We start from the raw sequence: 14774 nt of genomic DNA, 5'->3' as shown, positions 1-14774 counted from the left end.
GCACTTATACTCTACTGTCCTCTCAATACTACCCAATGCTAATCTGAAGCTTATAAGAGTCTCCCTTCTACTTATTTTTTCTGCTAGACATAAACAAATAAACAAAAATATATTTAAAGAAATACTGGCCAAAATTCTGAACTGCTCTGAGGAACATCAGAGTAGAAGGTGCAAACAGATAATTACGACAAGGCAGTCAAAATGAAATAGTCCAGAGGGTGTATACATAAGAACAAACAAGATGATCTGGATGCTTCCTCTCTTGAATAAAAACTAGCTATTGAAAAATAACTAGAATTCCCATAAAAGGATGAGTCCTACCCGGTTAATCAAATCTTACACAATTCTGAAGGTTTAGTTAAGTCAAGGAGGAAACATTAGGTAAAGCCTACTCTTACTTTAAAATTTTTCTGATCCTATGTTGACTTGAACAAACATTCAAGTGAATTATACCTCATCTACAGAAGGAAGTTTCAGTCAATATAGTTTCTTGGGGTCAAATGAGTAACTCTAAAACTCAACATTCAAAGAATTATTATTAATGTATTAATATTCACATAGGAAATCTGACAGCTGATTTTGGGCTCTGCGGCCTATCCAGTGACTTACATAATGGAAAACAGCACTGATATTATTTGCACATGATATCAAGCTAGGGTGTAGATCAACAAGGAAAGCCAAGAAATACCTAAAGAGATGTAGGTGACTTGTTGATTAGCAGTGATCAGCAAGTATCTATGCTTTCTAGACTAGCAAAATTCTGAATGGCAGAAGGCCACAGAGATTAAAGGGAAAAGGACATATTTGAAAATACAGAAAATAATATATATAGAAGATAATGAGTTTGGGATTAGGGACATGACAGTTTAACCAAACTCTGCCGTATGTATTAGCCATCTTACTTTAGACAAATCAATTAACCTCCCCAAGTCTCAGAATTTTAATTTGTAAACTAGGGTTTAAATATATGATAGATTCTTACCAGTTTAAAAAATGAAAAAGCTATGGCTAAAAGTAACTAAGGGAAATAGAAAAGATAAAGATTCTTCCTAACATATAAGAACTATAGGATTAAGAGTTTCTCTTGTGCCATAGCAGTTAAGGATCCAGCATTGCCCTCACAACGGCCTGGGTCACTTCTGTGGCGCAGGTTTGATCCCTGGTCAGGATACGTCCACATGCTATAGGGGTGGCCAAAAACCAACAACAAAACAAAACAAAACAAAATAATTATAATTATTTATAGTTAGTTCATATGAGCATTAAGTATCCTGCTATGGTTATAATCCTTTACTGGCCAGAGTAGTGGACAAATGCATTAAAAAGAAGGATGTTGGTAATGATTCTAAAAATTGTTGGTATTGTCTTCTTTCCTTTTGTCTATCATCCCTGACACTGTATTTAACCTTTTATTTTCCAGGCATGCTCAGGCATGATGGTTCACAGCTCCATAATATAAGTCTAGCACACATTTAAGTTGAAAAGTTCTCCTATTCCATTACTTCAACTTATAAAGAAAACAACTTTAAAAAAACACTGTGTTTGTAAGGGCTCCAATGCACATCCTTTGTTGATGTTTCATAGAGCAGTCAAAACAAAAAAACATACAAACTATACTTAAGAGGAGTAGATATTTCCTGAGTTACCTAAGCCTAAATTAAACAATCCATGAGTAGATGGTTCCTGTATTGCTCCTTGAAACTGGGATTTATATAAGTGATGAGCTTTGTTCCCCATCAGACACACACACACACACACACACACACACACACAGAGAGAGAGAGAGAGAGAGAGAGAGAGAGATGTGGATCAGCTATCATAATGGACATCCCTGAAATAAAGCTCACAAACCTATAAAACTCATAAAAAGCACATGCATGAAATGACAGAATAGAGTGTGACTGTCAAATGTTGACTCAGTACCAGTTAAACCCCTTCTGGCTGCACTTTTTTATGATCTCCTTCTACACTAATGACACGGGAAGAAGAGAGAAACAAAAAAGGTTTTTCACCCTCCAATTATGTGAACCTCACAGACCACCAAAGAAGATGAAAGATTATTTATAACGTCATAACAATTTATCAGTTGGAGATTTTTTTTCATCAGCATAAGTAAAATATAAAAATAATGCACATGTTGAAGAACCTCTTCAACCTCTCAGTTTAACCCTTGTTTTCTGAGATCTCCATTTTCTTCAAAAATCCCATCCACCTGGGTCATCTAACAACACAAAGGGGAGAGAAAGCTCTGTTGAAAATTGTTTATAAATTATGTACAAACACACACACATATTTTCCTCCAATAACAACAAAAGTGCAAGTTGAAGAAATCTTTTTCTTTGTTCTGGTCAAATGTTAATTTGTCTGTTAGGGTAATCCTGAACACTTTGGTACTTTGAAATCTAATAACCTGCAGGAATATTTTTCCATTCATTTTCTCCATCAAAGAATCATATATATGATTGAAAAGGTCCATAAATATTCTTTTGTCTTGTCATCTACAAAAAGGCCTTATCTAATCATAACTTTTCCCCTTCTAAATTCAAAGATTCTCCTAGCAGAGAAAATCATGAATTAGACCCCAAGTTTTATTTCACAGTGTAATTTCCTTTAAGAGCCAGGTTCATGAAATGTTTCCTGAAGTGTAATTCTTGATAAATTTCATAGAAACTTAATTTCATCAGGAATCTGATTAAAGTGAAATGTGTTGGCAGGTTAAGTTTTCTTAAGAAGTATTATGAAGCTGAAGATACATGGAAACTGTTTCAAAGGAAATACACAGCTTCTATGAATTCAAGTCTTAATCTGGATGAATATATTTCCAAGATAGTTAAATGACTTGTGAAAAAAAAAATCAATGAATCCATATTTAAGATTTTTAAAGAACTGATTTTATTTTGTTTTGTTTTGTCTTTTTGCCTTTTCTAGGGCCATACCCATGGCATACGGAGGTTCCCAGGCTAGGGGTCTAATCGAGGCTGTAGATGCCAGCCTACGCCAGAGCCACAGCAATGTGGGATCCGAGCTGCGTCTGCAACCTACACCACAGCTCACAGAAACACTGGATCCTTAACCCACTGAGTGAAGCCAGGGATCGAACCCGCAACGTCATGGTTCCTAGTCGGATTTGTTAAATGCTGAGCCACGATGGGAACTCCAAGAACTGATTTTTAAAGTGGAAGAAATATTGGACAGTAGATGATATATAATTAATTCTGCTTTTTATGAATGAAGAGAGAATTTGAGGAATAATGACCTGAGCACTTAGTCTGTGTTCCAGAAAAGAGAGACGTGGTTGTTACAGGATTAGTTAAGAGCACTTAGAAGAGGATGTGGTGACCAGAAGCAGCTAGCATAGATTCATTAAGAAAAACTACGTTGTAATGGTCTAGTTTCTTTTTCTCCAAAAAATTGGAAAGCAGACCAGGAAAGTTCAATTGCCATAATATTTTGGACTTAATTCAGCTTTAGGTTATGGTCCTATAAATATCCTTGTGGTTTTAATGGAGAAATTGCACAGGACCTTGAAAAAGAGTTGAAGAGGAGATCACCAATCTCTGTCTTTAGATATCTGAAGAATCTCCATGTTTAACAAGAATCAAGATCTGTTATTTGTGAAAGAGATAGGATTTGGCCATGTGCAGTCAAGAAAGAGAATACTGACCAATGGTTACAAGTGACCATGTAAAAGATATGAAGCACTGAAAAAAAGAATCATCTAAAAGAGCTGTCTATCCACTGGGTGGGCTGTCATAGGATGCAAAAAATTTCACCTCCCTGGAGGTTTCTAAGTATTAGGCATAGGATTACCGCCTGGCAATTCAACATCAGATGACAGGTTGAATTAAGGCCCCTTTTCATTTTCTTTCAATTCCATGTCCCACTTGACTGGAGTCCCTCAAACAAAACTAAAAATTTTTTTGTCTTTTTTTTTTTAAGGGCATATGGAGGTTGCCAGGCTAGAGGCTGAATCAGAACTAAAGCTGTCAGCCTACACCACAGCTACAGCAATGCAAGATCCAAGCCACATCTGCAACCTACACCACAGTTCGTGACAATGCCAGATCCTTAACCCACTGAGTGAGGCCAGGCATCAAACCTGTGTTCTCATGGATACCAGTCGGGTTTGTAACTGCTGAGCCACCATGGGAACTCCCAAAACTAAAATATTTTGACAAATGTATAAAACCATAAGTGGTATTTCTCTATCCATGACGATTATTGCCTCAGGGGTTGTTATTATGTTTCAAAATGCAAAGACACTCCCCTCAGATTAAGAATTCTATAATCATTTTATTAAATTCAAAGATGATATTTGAGATTATGAAACAAAAAATAAAAATATGATTATTGAAATAAATTTTGTGAAGAAACTGTCAATATTCAGATTACAGATTTAGGTACATTGTGAAAGACACAGAGTTATATATCCAAATTCAACATTATTGCCATGGAGAGGAAGAAGTCATTGAGGTCTGAGGGTGTAATGTACAGAAAAGCCACTCAGAGGAATCTATAGAATCATTCACAAATCATCCACCAAGAAGATACACATGGATAATATCATGGTAAAATACTGGCCCTTGCTTACTTGTCCCAGTGTTGCTTAGGATGTGTATATGTGCAAGAGGGAAGTTGTAGGAGAGGAAAAAAACTAAGACCTGTGTTTTCAAATGTCTGTAGATATGTTCAGCATTCAGCCAAAAATCTGAAAAAGATGTTGTGGTGAATGCATTAAGATGTGGTACATACATACAATGGAATACTACTCAGCCATAAAAAAGAATGAAATAATGCTATCTGCAGCAACATGGATGCAACTAGAGATTATCATACTAAGCGAAGTGAGTCAGAAGGAGAAAGACAAATATCACATGATATTACTTATATGTGGAATCTAAAATATGGCACAAATGAAGCCATCTACAAATCAGAAATAGACTCATGGACATAGAGACAGACCTGTGGTTGCCAAGGGGGACAGAGGAGGGAGTGGGATGGACTGGGAGTCTGGGGTTAGTAGATGCAAACTACTAGATTTAGAATGGGTAAGCAATGAAGTCCTACTGCACAGCATAGGAAACTATATCCAGTCTCTTGGGACAGACCATGACGGAAGATAATATAAGAAAGGGAATGTATACATACATATATGTATGACTGGGTCACTTTGATGTATAGAAGAAATTGGCACAACACTGCAAATCAACTATACTTAAGTAATTAAAAAAAGGGACATTGCTATTGCAAGCCAGAGCGGCTACAGATACTGTGCATACCAAGTCAAATCAGAGGGGTTAATGTGAGAAAAATAGGAGGCCAACAAAGAGAAACAATAGAATTCACAGCCTACACAGGATGTCTGGTAGGTGAGAGGAACACACAGATATAAATACAAAACTGGACTGTTGTCTGATGATAACTGTTCTGTAAATAAAGGGTTGCTCAGCTACAGGAACATTCAGAATCTTTCTCTTTAATTTTCCTTTTCATGGGATAAAGGCTATGAAAGTGTCCACATTCTTATAAATGTAGGCTCAGTAGCCAGTAGTTACCTCAGTTAAATAAATATAATTGGTCTGTTTTAAAGAGAAATGGTTTGGTTCAGAAATAGTGGGTGTGACAAACAGAAACAGGCGTATCAGGGTTATAGATCATTTTTCAATTAACTGTGGTAGTTTTAGGGCAAAAAAGGTAGATTAGAATAGATGTTTAAAATCTCATTTTAATGAACAGCTAAAACTTCACATGTTTTATGAAAGTGGCTATGAGAAGCAAAATAAATAAGATTGAACATATTCTTTCTATTTCTTAGCTCATTCTCTAATGAAGGGGGCTGGTACTTGGTGAAGAAAGACCTAGAAAGGGAGCAGAAACAGGAAAAACAAAGAATTGAAAAAAGATGCACAAATTGTAGAGATGCTGATTGATTAAAGGAGACTTTGGTGATAAATCTTCAAAAATATACTAAATAATACACATGACCAACACTGGGTATAAGCTAATCAAACAAACAGGCACTGGGTTACTTTCTTGAACTTCTTCAGCATGGATTATTAGAAAGAGACTGAAATTTGAGCCTGAGGACCTTGGCTTAAAAGCTGATCAACCACATGAATTCCTATAATGATCTCACATCTCAAGTTTTTTTTATTGTTCAAAGAGAGGAATACTGTTCTACTTATCCTATAGTAAAAGACAAAACTGATGTGAAAGCAGTTTGAAGAAGGTAACATACAAAATAAATACCAAAAGCTATTATTACTTCCGTGACTCAAAATGAAGTCTTTCTCAATGGTACAAGAGGAGGGAAGGTATAATCGGAAAAATTCAAATAAGCCTTTTGAAAAAAATGCTAAATTCAGACTATTTTCTTCAAACTTTTTAATCCATATTGTTAAAGTCTCTTGCAATAAATGACAATAGAGAATGCAAGACATCTACTAACTTTAAGAAGGTAATTATACAAAAGCCTCTTGGATTATTTCAGTGCCTTTAATGTCTAACTGTCTTGAAGGAGGAGGAAGGAGCAAGAGGGAAGGGAAAGAAAGACCATCCTTAACAGACCAAGTTTTTAAAAATTACAGTTCTGTTTCCAATCTGCAAATAAGTTCATTTGTATCCTTTTTTCAGATTCCACATATAAGTGATATCAGATACACTGTGGTATATGGAATGACTGACCAATGGGGATGTGATGTACAGCACAAGGAACTCTACTCGATATTCTGTAATAATTTATATGGGAAAAGAATCCGAAAAAGAATGGATGTGTGTATATACATATAACTGAATCACTTTGTTGTACAGAAGAAATTATCACAACATTGTAAATCAACCATACTTCAATAAAATTTAAGAAAACATACTTGTAAAATAAAAAAAAAACAAAAACAAAAACCAACAACAAAAAAAAAACCCTTCTGGTCCAACATCAAAAGTGGTTCTTATTTTACTTATAAAAATTTTGAAAAAAAAATAAAAAATGTGGTCATGTAGATTTACAACCCCATACCTTAGCATAATTATCATTGCTGCTGCCTCTAGCTTTTTATCTATGCACTCTGGACATGTACTTTTAAAATATCTAGATCATTCTCCACGCAGTGTTTTCAAACCTGCTTTTTTCAGAAAGACTAATTGTGAGCATGTCCTCGTATCTTTAAATGAATAGACAATTTCAATCACCAGGCCAGTGAGTGTCTATCCGAAAGCCCAATTTGGCATGCCCTATGTGTCTCATTTTATTGGACCATCCTGCACTAACCCCTCTACCAGAATGATGTAAAGAACACAAGACTCTCTGTTTGAAAACATGCACAGCTTTTCTAGGCTTGAAAATTAAACCATAAAAAGTTTACTGGAAAAAAAAAAAACCTTTAAAAAGCTCCTTAAAAACTCACACCATAATTGCTCCCCACCAAGCGTGGGCACTTGCTAGCTGCAAGTAGTGGCACTGTGACAAATGTAGCAAAACTGAAAGCAGGCTATACTAAGAGAAAGGAAAAGTCTTCCACTGGCCATCTGTGAAAATAAGGCATGTGGCCATTAAATGCAGAGGCTGTAAATATACACAAACTCCATGAAGCAAATGGCAAAAAAGGACTAAACTTCAAGCTCAAACAAATCAAAATGTTTAATGCATAGTTACCACTGCTGGACGAAAACAGCTCTGATCTTTGCAGTCTGCAAACTCGGCATGTATTTCAATTAAATACCCCCAAAAAGAAAAGAAAGAAAAAGAAAGAAATGAAAAGACACAGAAGAAAACCATCTGGAACAAAAGGCTATAGACAGCCTATACTCAATTTCTAGAAACAAACAGCCCCTTTAACTTGCACCAGCCTGTTGAGAATGTCGATTGGAATTATTGAAAGGCTGACATATAGAGTGATGGATGGGTGATGACATAATACCTATTTGCCTTTTTGTCATGGTCTTTGAAAACTGGCTGCTCTGTGCTGATAATATTCACTAAGGGGTTTTCCTCTCCCCTCCTGTCCCATAAGAAGTGTTCCCTAGCTAAGACAGAGAATTAAGAAGGTTTTATGAATGAAAAACAAAAGAAAAGAAAACCTAAGGATCAAATGCCAACTTGCACATAAAAAGCTGGTCCAGATTTTCTAATAATTAGTTGCCTAGAAAGCAGTTCTCTATTCATTTTATAAAAATTTTCAGAATAGATTCCAATAATAAAAAGGCAAATATTCAACTTCCGATTCTCTATATCTTTCAAAGTCACTAAATAAATAACTACACGTAAACATAGAGATAAAATATTTACACTCATTTTTATAGGGAGAAAATATTAATCATTTGAGTTATTTTAATTTGCTTCGAGGTAAATTCTAAGCAAAGGATTTAAAAGTTTGGAGACATTTTTGTTTGACTAAAACACATACATACATGCTCTCCCACAACCTGAGAAAAAGCTTCTGTTTTTTTACACTGCTGCAATGATCTATCTTATTTCCTCCTAAACGATTTACCTAACATACCTTCTTCCTTCATGGAGTTTTTTCTCTAACCACTGAAATGTCTAGTTCTAATTTGACATCTCTAATTCATTTAGCTAAAGGCTACATCTACAAAAGCCATCTATAAATCATTAATTAATTGTAGTGTCTGCCATTGAATGCAAAGGCATGAGTTCCTTCATATTCACTTTTTCAAAGGAGACCTGTAATTCACAATTCCTCACATGCCTTCTCCTAATCTAAGAAAAAGCACATGTTAGATAATGCTGAACTAGATACACTGTGTCAGTTTCTGAAGAGTTAACACTGCTGGCCCCATCCATCACATGGCCAGCGAAGCATCAGGAAAGAATGATGGATGTAAAATTATTACAGGGCTGCCATCGGATACACTTACTGCCATTTGTAACTAATGCTGGGACTGACACAGTTTTTTTTCATTATTAAACATCCGCATTAAGTCAACATTGGTCACTGTCATTTCATGTTTGGCACTCTGTTAAAGGAAAGGAAAAGAGTAGACAATGGCAGAAAAGAGAATGTTTTAATGGAAGAATTTCCAAGTGCCAGGGTAATAAAATTCACCTTTGTTCACCAAGTCCATCCAGTAGTATGTGAGAAGGCTTCTTATGAATATGACTGATACCAAAAAGGGAAACTAGTTTCAGTACTGAGTAAATCATCATTTAAAATACACATATTGCTCACTAAATTTTCATTTTATTCTGTGGAAATTTGCAAAGTATTTTCATAGAACTTCAGAAGGAAAAGTAAAACATTTTCCCAGCTATTTTTTTTTGGCGGGGGGAGCATCACTCATGGCATGCAGAAGGTCCTGGGCCAGGGACTGAACCTGCACCATTGCAGTGACCTGTGGCACAGCAGTGACAATGCCAGGTCCTTAACCTGCTGAGCCACCAGGGTACTTCCTGGCTGTTCTTATTTGCAGTTATGGATAAATTCATAGCATGTGTAGGGTTTTGATTTCAGGTATATTTCAGGCCATTAATGATTGATGAATAAATTTTCTACCTTAAGAAATATACGCACATATTTGTATGTTTATTTTTGTGATATCTATTTTATGTACAAAAAGCAATACAAAAGTTGGCCTTAGCATGTGTGTGTAAACATACAGTCACTGATTTAACGTGGCATCAGGCAATGTTTTCTTGTACACATACTTGTAAATTAATTCTTCCTGAAAAAAGCTATAAGGCCCTGGACATGTAACAGCGAAGAGCAAAAGTAGTTAGAAACATGACTACAAATATAAGATAATTCAAACAAACCAATGTTATGAAGGACATATTGGAGAGTTTTGATACCATTTTTATAATGTAGGTGTTGCTGACAGTGGCCTTTTCCTACCCAGTAACCATTTTGGTTCCTGACAATATAATCTTGGATCCTAAGATATCCCTTAGATGTGATGGTGATCTGGCTGTGACCTCTGTCACCTCACTGATCACCAGGGTTGATCTGGCTGATCTGGTTGGCTAGAAAGGTGTCCCCTTCCTCCCTCATGGCTCCATGAATATCCCTCCTGGAGCTGTAAGCTTGGTGGAAAAGGACACCCCTCCCCAATATGGAGGACCCTTCTCTGGTCAAGGGTATATGAGTAGCTGTGCTTCCATCAGAACCTACAAACAGGCTCTCAAGATCAATTTGTAGGAGAAAGTGGGCTGGTTAACCTTCCAAAGCCAGACTCTAGACACTTCCAAATGAGAGGCAGCATGTGACATTCTGCCTTTCTTTAATAAAAAAAAAAAAAAAAAAAAAAAAGAATCCTTTGCTCTCAGGAAAGATGAGATAAGGTCTCTCAATTCAGTACCAGAAAATAATCCATGATCAATTTAAAGCAGTCTCTCTTCCTTGGCCAGTAGCTGCCATCGCAATAATGTGCAGATGACCCAGCTCTACCCAAATGAGATACTGGTGGATGTCTTCTTGAGGGGTACAGTACAGTGAAATGTCCCTATGTGAATGAAGACTGAATGTTAGTGGAGAAAAAAATAACTTCTCCTTTCTGAGTCAGCCTGCCTTCCTGGGATAGATGTGGGTGCAACAACATTTTGTGATTTCAACCTGGACATCACTGAGCTGATAAACTAATGCCACCAACCTCCAACACCTGAACTTCATTATGTGCTAAAAATTCATCATGATTTGTTGACACTACTGTATTTAGATATCCTCATACATGTCATTAGAAACGTTTCTAACGGATATTAGAGCATGGCCATCATCTTCCCAGGACAATGACATGGGGAGTGAGGGGAGTCATCAGGGAAACTTCTGGTCTATTCCTCCTTTCAAGGCACGGGGTGGGTCTCCATTGCATTCAAGTTGCCTGGTGGGATGAGGATAAAAACTGAGGTTTTTATGATCTCCTATTAGGTAAGGATACCTTCAAACATGAGGGCAGAACCTGAGTATGGACTGATCAAAACTGTGCCATTTGCCATGAGGGTGTGAGTGAAGCAAAGTAGGTGGTTTTAACAAAATAAATGTATGAGGGTCTTCTTCTGATTCTTCCTACCTGAGAAGCTTACTTACTCATCCATAACACTAATCTGTAGCCAAGCTGTGTGGTAAAAGATAACATTATTTGAATATACAATCAGGCTATAATTAACCAGAGATGACAATTATAAATAACACTGTGTCCCAGAGTTTCCAAGAAACCTGACACACACAGTTCTTGGGTATGTTGAAACACTTCCAAGAAAAGTAAAGAAATGAAAAATCTTTTAGAAATCTTCAATTAAAATGTGTTTCAGTACAAATGACTTTCATTATGTGTTTTGGTACATATGACTGGAAAACATTTGTCCCTAACTTCACACCTCTAATTGTTTTCACTGCCCAATTACAGCTTTTCAGAATTAAGACATTTTAGTTGAGATGAGCATGTTGGTCATTTGAAATGTGAAGAAAAGTTAATGTGTATAAGGCTCGTATGCTCAAGAAAACACATCTCTACTACAGGTTTCCAATTATCTGGATCTTCATCGTGCTAACCCTCTTTAGACTGACGGAAGGCATCTGCCAAATTACTTTCCCTTCCCTTTCTTTTCTCTCAGCTCCTTTCCGTCCTTCTCTCTCCTTCATCTCCCTGACTCCTTACAATGATTTCACATACTCTCAGGGTTGAGGAAGTTGAGAGTATTGTTTTAAGAGAGAAAAAACATCCTTCTTGGAGTTTCTGCTGTGACACAGTGGGATCTGCGGCATCTCTGCAGCACCAGGACAGAGGTTTGATCCCTGCCTGGCACAGTGGGTTACAGGCTCTGGTGTTGCCCAACCTGTGGCATAGGTCCCAGCTGTGGCTTGGATCCAATCCCTGGCCTGGAACTCCATATGCCGGGGGGTCGCCAAAAAGGAAAAAAGAAAATGTCCTTCTTTGGGGATTCAAATGATGTGAGAAGATGATAGTGCAAACTATAAGAGGAATTTACTGTATATTGCATTTATGTCTCTTCTTGGGAACTGTGAAGCAAAATTTCAAACCAACTACTGACCTAACTATGCTCTGGCCATGGATAAAGGTGGATGATTATAAAAATCTATTAAAAAGGTATTAGGAAAACAACAATGCAATATGTTTAGTGATGTCACTTTATGTGGGAAAACAAGCAGCTGCTTTTGTGGGGGTCAGGCATGTAATGAATTTGATAGGCTCAGCAATATAGGGTCTTAATTCAGTTCCTATAGGAACTCATACACATAACTATGTCATGATTAATAGTCAAAATCTTAATTATATCTAAAGTGTAACAAAGGCAGAGGACATACTTCCTTGTTCAAAACAGTACCTTGAGTACACAGCGCCATCCCTAATACATATGGGTGCTGGTGTTGAATAATGACTAATTAAAAGATACAAATTTGATATTATTTCATTCCCATGAGTCACACAGACATAGACTGATCATTAATTTGGTAGAAAAGTCAGCTACCCTAGTTCAACAGGAAAATGCAGCCACAGTAATACCTGCTTCTAACAGAGCTTCAGTCTCAAGTGTCAAGGGTAACACAGGGATGAACTCATTTGAATCCTTCTGCTGAAAAGGTTTACTTACACATTACAAGAGTTTGCCAGACAGTCCCAATAATGGATGGATACCTTTTCATATTTTACAATTACAATGATACAATTTCAGATTTTAAGATTTTCACTTAAAAACCCATAAAAATAAAAGACGACAGTCGAAGATGTAACTCAGTTGCATTCACAGTGCATGGTGAAGAGATCTGCGAGCATAAACTTCTTAAGAATGGAGACATCTTAATTGGCCAACAGATTTTGGCAGGTATTACTTCAAAAATGGATTCTTACAAGAGTTATTATAATTCTACCAAAAAAAAAAGAAAGAAAACTGAAAGCAGTAGTTTTCAACAGAGGCAACTCTCACCCTCGCAACTCAAACAGGAGGTGCTAATCAGCGAAATAAAATAAAGTCTGATTGTGGAGGTGGAACAATAAGTGGAAATAAGGTCCCTAACAATGGATGGCTATGGAATAAAATGAATGCAGATGGCTCCACTCCTGTTACTTAATCAAAAGGCTGAGCAGAGTCACTGGAGCCGGCAGAAAGTCATGTGTTAGAACAACAGCTGATCTGTATTAGAGAAGATTAACTCGCAGTGCCATGGTGGAGGGCCCAGGATTATTTTATGTACTTCCATTGCCTTACAAGCCGTCAGCACAATTATTGCCCTCCGATGTGAATGACTGATCTGTAACCACAGCTAAACAGCATGCTGCTTAGGGGCCTAGGAGCTTCATGAAGATGAATTTCCATACCATCAAAGTGCTTTTAATGGGCTCCCTGATCCAACCACAAGGCCTGTTTTGCAAGTATACAGAACTCAGGATGAAGGCTTCCTGTCCAAAAGGATTTGGTCGGTTGTCACTTGACAATTCCCAGCCAGCACAGGGGAGGAGAGGGGGGAGATAGGTAGAGTTGTCTCTGCTTTGGAGGATTAAAAAAAAAAAAAAAGGGTACAGATGCTTGCTGAATGCAACCAACTGCTGTATCCACAGCTGAATTCAATGCGCTTAACAAATAACGGCAATTTAGCTATGCTTGCGAGGAATAGCTTGAGTCACTTTGCATTAGCATCTGGCTGAGTGTTAAACTCATTTCTACATGGGGTGCACAGAAAAGGAATTTCTGTTCAAGCATCCTTTCAAGAATGTTTAAATATTTGAATATAAATTCCTTTATGCTTGCTATCATTCCTTCTTAGAGCTGTCACTTCGCTTTTCCCTTTCCCTTCTGGTGCTTAGCTAGAAAATTTTTGTGCCCTTCAAGCTGCTCCAGTGTGGCTCTTCTTATGTTGAGACTGCAAGGGATGTATACTTGACCATGCTTTGCTCTCTCCCTTCCAGGAACAGAACAGAATTGAAATCTTTTCTCCATCCTTTTGACCCATGTTTGGACCAGAGTAAAGTATAGCTGTGACAGGATCACACCTTCACCATGCAAATTGCTAGCTTCCTAGAGATTAAATGTAAAATTCCATATAAAACCTAGGAAACCTGAAAGCTATCCAAGTCAGCAATCTGTTCATTCTGGACAATACTGTTTTGACTCATAAGCTTCCCATGATGATTAACTTTCAAATTATTACTAAATAGCTGATCATTTTTTCTCTTATCTACTATATCTATTTAGCTACAGGAGTGTTAGCAAAGGGAGTTCAGTAACACTTTAAAATTTCAATTAGGGAGTTCCTGTTGTGGTTCAGCAGAAACCAATCTGGCCAGTAACCATGAGGACACAGGTTCAATCCCTGGCCTCACTCAGTAGGTTAAGGATCCGGCATTGCCATGAACTGTAGTACAGGTTGCAGATGTGGCTTGGATCTGGCACTGCTATGGCTGTGGCGTAGGTTGGCAGCTATAGCTCTGATTCAACCTCTAGCCTGGGAACTTCTATATGCCATGCATATGGCCCTAAAAAGACAAGGAAAAAAACTACAAAATTTCAATTAAAGCTATCAACTATGACCACAAGAAGTACATGACTCCAAGCATTCTATAATCACACAATATTTTCTGAATAAAATACAGCGTAGTTTAGACAAAATAGTTTGAAATTAGTATACCTCAGATAAATCTGAAGTTTCATCGGGCTTAGGTATAATAATGTCCATGTTTTAAAGTGAAAACTTTGTTTTACAATAAAGTCAGACTTTCTAGTTGTGTAGTCACCTAAAACTTGACAGTCCTTTGCACTGGAAACATATTATGACAAGCTCAGGATCCTAGATACTTAGACTATGAGC

At 37.1% G+C, this 14774-nt stretch overlaps 1 protein-coding gene across 45 annotated transcripts in view; it reads right to left on the bottom strand.

The window, feature by feature from the left end:
* Nucleotides 1–14774, bottom strand: part of SOX5 (SRY-box 5) — a 1006514-nt gene that overhangs the window by 20879 nt on the left and 970861 nt on the right. The window lies entirely within an intron of this gene.

This window comes from Sus scrofa, chromosome 5 (genome assembly GCF_000003025.6).
Source record: "Sus scrofa isolate TJ Tabasco breed Duroc chromosome 5, Sscrofa11.1, whole genome shotgun sequence".
NCBI lineage: Eukaryota > Metazoa > Chordata > Mammalia > Artiodactyla > Suidae > Sus > Sus scrofa.
The sequence above is the reverse complement of the archived record's forward strand: the minus strand, read 5'-3'. Positions and strand labels throughout refer to the sequence as shown.